Here is a 7,549-nt window from a genome sequence, read left to right as displayed (position 1 = left end):
ACCTCAAAACAAAAGGATTCATATGTACATAATCATGTCTTCAATTGACCAAGCCATTCGTATAAACATCAAATGTATTAACAAAAGTGCAATATTTTTATAGTGGTACCCATGACCCAAAAGTATTTCAAAATTTCTTAATTTTCCTAACCCTATCTCTATGTCTCGGTGCAGCCCTGGCATCTGCAGCAGAGTTCGAGACAGCCTGCTGACTGCTACATCCTGATGTCTGTGATGACCTTGGCAGATGTCCTCTGGTGGCCCGAGGCTTGGAGGGCCACAGCCTGATAAGGGTCACCTTCTCAGGGGCAGATGCACCCTCCATGCTGTGAGCAACTGGACTGGATGGAGTCATAGGCAGGAGGGATTCAGTGGCTGGACACCCTTGGAGTGACCTGAGTGGAGGTCCTCCAGGGTGTCCAGCTAATGCTCATCCTCCCTGTGGGTTCCCGAGGGCTTGACCTGACTTCTTGAGAAGGGGCACCTGGAGGGAGGTCAAGGTGCCTCATCTGTCTCTCACCTAAACATTGATGGTGCCCACTAGTGTGTGACCATGGAGTGCAGGGCTGAGCGCAAATCCGGCAAAACCTGCTGGCTCAAGTCTCCGTGATTGTCATCAATTTTCCCATGGTGACCTTGAGACATGTTGGAAACAGAACATCAGACAGAACGCGGACGGACTCCTCCATCCTTCGCTCTGGTCTGCTGAGTAACCACCATATCGCTGCCTGATGTTCCGCCGCCTGTTGTTGCATCTCCAGCATTGAGTTGACGGCCGCTCACAGAGGCTCATCATCTGACTCGGACTGAGCAGGTGGGTGGTCTCCAGCAGCCGTCTGAGTGCTGGATACCTGGAATGTCTCTGCCTCTAACTGCTGCGGGGACATGTCAGTGAGGTGCTCTCCAGTTGGTGACCCTGAGCCTAATCCAGAGCTATGCCCCACTGAGGTGTGTGTCTCTGTGCTCATGGAAAGTGCTGGTGAGCTCTGTGGCGGTTCTTCTTTGGTGGCTTCCCCGTCTTCCTCATCTGGGGCTGGGGCTATATTGGCTATCCTTCTCTGTCTTGATCTGCTGGTGTCCATAAGAGAGAGGAGTCTTAGTTCATGAGCCGGCAGAATACAAGATTGCATGTCACTCACTGTGAATGTTAGGATGTGATGATCTCAAGGAGGCGTTAGCTGTACTAGGTTGCTGGGACAAGCCGATCTCCCCTACCCCACAAGAGCAATCCCTGTCCTCCCCAGCGTGCTTGGTGGCATCCTCCTCAAACTGGGTGAGGGAGAACAATGTTGGCCGTCCTTCCCCCGGTCTGGGATCTTTCATGTCTGTTGCGGGCCAGCTTGGCCTGGATGAAGACAAAAAAGAGAGGAACGTTATGAGAAGGGATGGAGCTGAGGTTGGGAATGATGCATGCCCCGCTGTGTGTGGTGAGCCCTCCTCAGAAGAGGCTGAGGATAGAGTGTGAGCAGCATGATTGATGAGACAGTGGTGATGTGAAAGATTCCGTGAGACAATCATTGGTAATATGTGTCACCCACTAATGGTTGTGAGAGATCCCTGAAGAAAGTAGCCCTTGGAGTACATGATGCCATGATGAGAGTTTGATACTGGAAACAGTTGAGCAGAGCAGAGTGGATGAGGTCATTCATCCTCTTTCTGCACGAGATTGTGTTTCAGATGCGGTGGCCAGCCATGCTGACCTCCTCGGTGATGGCCTCCCAGGATGGAGAGCTGCGGTTGGTGTGCTTTCTGGAGCCGTCCCTCAGGTAAAGCACATTCCTATGCACCCATACTCCTCATATCAAGGACTTCTGGGCATCGGGGCAGAAGCAGGGTATAGCTGTGGCTTCTTGTGGCTTGCAGGCTTCTTCCTCTGGTCACCAGACATCTCTGTGCATGTCCTGGAGACAGCTGGGCTGGAGAGCAAGCGGGATGTGTGCGCTCGGGTGGTGTTTAAATATGGTGCCTGGACCTTCTACCCCAACAGATAACTGCAGGGGCAGCCGAATCAGCTCATGACCCACCAGGTGACTAAGAGATGCTCGCCTGTGCATAATTAATGAGCTTCCAAACACTGAATCGGGCATGATATCCCACCACTCCTACCAGCAGGATACATGCTGCAGAATCTACCCATCACAGCGCTCAGTTTCAAAAACAGAAAATTCCACCCATAACTCTGTTTCTCTCCACAGATGCTGCCAGACCTGCTGAATATTTCCAGCTTTTTCTGCTTTTATTTCAGATATCCAGCATCTGCAGTATTTTATATCGAAATCAATATCCCAAAGTGCAGTGGAGAGCCTAATTTAAATTTAACATTGACCAGCCATGTTTCCCAGGCCTCAGTAAACCCAACAGCCAAAGGGAGGCAGGAACAGTCATATCCAGCAGCTAAGTACTTGTTATAGCACTGCTTGTAGGCCATTGGAACTGGGTTGTTCCACTCAAGCAATTCTTCTGCCAGGATTGGCTGACTCCACCCCCCCTAAATCAGCGATCAGACACTTGTTCCATTCCTCCCTGTAACCAGCCCGGCTATGCCCCTTATTCCTCCCCATGACCTCTTCAGTCCCACTTTTCTCCCAATTGCTGGTCCAATCCACCACCCATCCCCCACAACCCTATTTGTTCCCAATTGCCAGGGAACATTCCCAATGGTCACCAGCTGCAGCCTTTGACCACTATGTTCCCACCCGGCAGATGGTCAGCCTGCCAAAAAGGTTGGACCTCTACATTCCTGAGATTTCTGGGTTTCCATCCCACAACAGCACTCCCCTACTCCCTCTCAACTCACCATGAATATCGGGGCATTATAGCTATCAAGACCTGAATTCTCTTTCCATTAGTGGGCTTGTGGTGTGGAGGTCCTAATACCTACCAATGTGAAACTGCCATTAACCTGCTGTACTTATATAAAAACAAAAAGCTAAAAGCTACTGCGGATGCTGGAAATCCAAAACAAAAACAGAATTACCTGGAAAAACTCAGCAGGTCTGGCAGCATCGGTGGAGAAGAAATCAGTTAACGTTTCGAGCCTTCACGGCCCTTCGGCAGAACTGAAGCATAGTTAGGAGAGGGGTGAAATATAAGCTGGTTTAAGGTGGGGGGGGGCGGGGGAGGTGGAGAGAGAAGTTGAGGGTGTGGTGATTGTGGAGATAAGCAAGCAGTGATAGGAGCAGATAATCAAAAGATGTCACAGACAAAAGGATCAAAGAGGTGTTGAAGGTGGTGATATTTGTCTAAGAAAAGTGCTAATTAAGAATGGAAGACAGGATATTCAAAGTACAGCTCTAGTGGGGGTGGGGTGGAAAGACTAACAAGGTTTTAGTTTTAGATTTAAAAATAATGGAAATAGGTGGGGAAAGAAGAATCTATATAAATTATTGAAAAAAAAAGGGGGGGGGTGGAGAAACGGGGTGGGGATGGGGGGAGGGGGAGTTTAAGATCTAAAGTTGTTGAATTCAATATTCAGCCCGGAAGGCTGTAAAGTGCCTAGTCGGAAGATGAGGTGCTGTTCCTCCAGTTTGCGTTGGGCTTCACTGGAACAATGCAGCAAGCCAAGGACAGACATGTGGGCAAGAGAACAGGGTGGAGTGTTAAAATGGCAAGCAACAGGGAGGTTTGGGTCTTTCTTGCAGACAGACTGCAGGTGTTCTGCAAAACGGTCGCCCAGTTTGCGTTTGGTCTCTCCAATGTAGAGGAGACCGCATTGGGAGCAACGAATGCAGTAGACTAAGTTAGGGGAAATGCAAGTGAAATGCTGCTTCACTTGAAAGGAGTGTTTGGGCCCTTGGACGGTGAGGAGAGAGGAAGTGAAGGGGCAGGTGTTGCATCTTCTGCGTGGGCATGGGGAGGTGCCATAGGTGGGGGTTGAGGAGTAGGGGGTGATGGAGGAGTGGACCAGGGTGTCCCGGAGGGAACGATCCCTACGGAATGCCGTCAGGGGGGGTGAAGGGAAGATCTGTTTGGTGGTGGCATCATGCTGGAGTTGGCGGAAATGGCGGAGGATGATCCTTTGAATGCGGAGGCTGGTGGGGTGATAAGTGAGGACAAGGGGGACCCTATCATGTCTCTGGGAAGGAGGAGAAGGCGTGAGGGAGGATGCGCGGGATATGGGCCGGACACGGTTGAGGGCCCTGTCAACGACCGTGGATGGAAAACCTCGGTTAAGGAAGAAGGAGGACATGTCAGAGGAGCTGTTTTTGAAGGTAGCGTCATCAGAACAGATGCGACGGAGGCGAAGGAACTGAGAGAATGGGATGGAGTCTTTACAGGAAGCGGGGTGTGAGGACCTGTACTTTCCTATCTAAACTCTCATTGGCCAGGCAAGGTACTTTTGGGGCCCAGGAAATCTTCATTTATTGGCTTATCACCACTGGGAGAGGGGACAGTAGAGTTCTGGTACAGCTTTCAAAAGGCTGGAGCCGCTTAAAGTGCATCATTGTTGATTAGCAGAGTAACAAAAGGAACATCAGCCTCAAAGCAGTTATAAGGGACCCCAGATTTTCCAAGGAGTCAATGGGGGAGCTGGTGATAAAAATTAGGACCAGAAGGACTGTCTGATGACCACTGGGGGCTGAAACCATTGTAGGAGAGTGGTGCAGATTGTCTGGAAGGAGGCTGACAAAGGTGCTCAGTACACCATCTCAAGAATTGCTATACTATGCTCAAAAAGATTGAATAAAGGTAAGTAAAGACACTGGGTGCATTATGCATCTAATATGGCTCAGATAGCTTCATTCAATTCTTTACTCAAAACACTCTTTCTCTCAGCACTAGCTGGAAGGGAAGTTCAAGCAAAAGACTGCAGACGGTGGAGATCTGAAATAAAAACAGAAAGTAAAGGAAAAACTCAGCAGGTCTGGTAGCATTTCTGGAGAGAGAAACAGAGTTAGTGTTTCAAATCCAATATGACTCATCTTCAGAACTGAATAGAGGTGAAATGTGATGGTTTGTATAGCATTGAGAAAGGGGCAGGGTCAGGTAGAACAAAAGGGAAGGCGAGGGATGGGTTAGAGAGCAGGAGAGGTTCAAAACAAAGATGCCACGGAACAAACAACAAAAAGGAGTGGTAATTATTGTAGTATAAGTGTTAATGGCAGAATAAAGGACAACTCTGTCTGAAAGCAAACAAGATAAGAGACTTGTATTTGGCAACTTGGCAGGGAAATTCACTTTTACTACAATGCCAAACACAGGAAAGAAAGACAAAAAAAACAGACAAAGACTTAAATGTATATAGTACTTCTCATGACCTCAGGATTTCCCAAGGAGTTTTACAACCAATTAAGTACTTTTGAAGTGTAGTCATTGTTGCAATGTAGGAAATAATCTTCATCATCAACTACCCCAGAATTTTGTACCTCAGAGCTGTGGATGCACAGTCATTGAGTATATTCAAATCAGAGGTCAATAGATTTTTGAATACCATGGGAATCAAGGGATTATGGAGATGGTTCAGGGAGGTGCAGCTGAAGTAGAAGACCTTATTGAATGGGGAAGCATGCTCGAAGGGCTGAATGGCCTACTCCTGTTCCTATTTCTTATGCTCCTACATCATGGCATCTTAACTGCACATGCATCAGCAGAGACATGCAGTCATGAAGAACTATTTAGACCGATAGAGAGGTTTCCCTGAGCAGCAGTGAGAGTGAGGAGCTAGGAATGGAGGAAATAGATATTGTTATTCCTCCATGGAGGGGCAAGAAGTGAGTTCCCTTGGCTGAGGAGCCTAGGGAGCCTAATCTCAGGAGTTCAGTCTTCCTAAAGCAATGATTTGGGTAGCATTGTACTCGTGTGGAAGAAGTGGTGAAACGTTTTACACATTGACTTCCCTCACATATTCATCTCAGCCAATCATTCACATTTATAATACAATGCAAGAGGTTTCTCAGAATTCATGGCAGTGAGCCTGGTTCCTAAAAGCCCTGTCCAATTCCTTCAGTTGAGAGAACTTCAAGTATGGGCCTGACATTCCTTCCTAATGATAGCAGAAGATGCCGGAAACTTATGACAGCTGCTACCTTGAGACAAGTGTCACCTCACATCTCTAAGGCTCTAGAGGAACCTGACAGCCATCCTCATACCAATCAATCAGTTCCATTTAGAGATGTAAATTAGGAGCTGGAGTAAGTTAAACTTGGCCCAAGCGTGGACGAATGAACCAAACTTCAGAGGTGAGGTGAGAGTGACTGCCCTTGACATCAAGGCAGCACTTGACTGAGTGCGACATCAAAGATCCCAGGCAAAATTAAAGTCAGTGGAAATCGGGTGACAACCTCTCCATTGATTGAAATTGTACCTAGCACAAAGGAAGAAGGTTGTGCTTGTTGGAGGCCAATCATCTCAGTCCTAACGTCGCTGCAGGAGTTCCTCAGGGTAGTGTACTAGGCCTAACCATATTCAGCTGCTTTATCAATGATCTTCCTTCCATCATAAGGTCAGAAGTGGGGATGTTCATTGATGATTGCGCAATGTTCAACACCATTCGCGACTCCACAGACGCTGAAGCAGTTCATGTCCAAATGCAGCAAGATCTGTACAACATTCAGGCTTGGTCTGATGGGTGGCAAGTAACATTCACGCCACACAAGTGCTGAGCAATGACTATCTCCAACAAGAGAGAACCTAACCATTACCCCTTGGCATTCAAAGGCATTACCATTGCTAAATCCCCTTCAAAACCCTAGGGGTTACCGCTGACTAGAAACTTAACTGGACCAGCCATATAAATACCATCGCTACAAGAGCAGGTCAGAGGCTAGCAAGTCAAGTAATTCACCTCCTGACTCCCCAAAGCCTGTCCACTATTGACAAAGCACATGTCAGGAGTATAATGGAATGCTCTCCACATGCCTAGAAAAGAGCAGCTCCAACAATACTCAAGAAGCTTGACACCATCCAGGACAAAGCAGCCCACTTGATCAGCACCCACTCCGCCACCAGAGCACATTGGCAGCAGAATGTGCCATATGCAAGATGCACTGCAGCAACTCGCTAAGGGTCCTTCAACAACACTTTCCAAACCTGCAACCTCTATCACCTAGAAGGACAAGGGCAAGAGACATGTGAAAACACCACCACCTCCAAGCCACACACTATCCTGACTTGCAATTATATTGCCGTTCCTTCAGCTGCTGGGCCAAAATCTTGGAACTCCCTTCCTAACAGCACCTACACCTTATTGGCTGCAATGGTTCAAGAAGGCAGCTCACCACCATCTTCTCAAGGGCAATTAGGGAAGAGCAACAAATGACCTTGCTAGCAACACTCAAATCCCACAAAAGAATTTTAAAAAAGAAAAAGCTCACACGAAACAAAGTCATGATGTTGAGAATTTGTTGGAGGTAGAGAGATGAATTTTCTTGGTTTTTGTTGCTCTTTAAAACATGACTTGATCCAAGACTTTTGGGTTTATTTTTGTGTAATGCTTTCCATTTTTGGGAATCGAATTATGATTTGGAAAATGTACACTCCCGTTTTATAATGGACTTGGCAGAAATCTTGGAAAGTATGAGACTTTATAAGAAGATGCTCGAGGAGAATG

This window comes from Cetorhinus maximus, chromosome 17 (assembly GCF_964194155.1).
Source record: "Cetorhinus maximus chromosome 17, sCetMax3.hap1.1, whole genome shotgun sequence".
In the NCBI taxonomy this organism is placed as follows: Eukaryota; Metazoa; Chordata; class Chondrichthyes; order Lamniformes; family Cetorhinidae; genus Cetorhinus; species Cetorhinus maximus.
The sequence above is the reverse complement of the archived record's forward strand: the minus strand, read 5'-3'. Positions refer to the sequence as shown.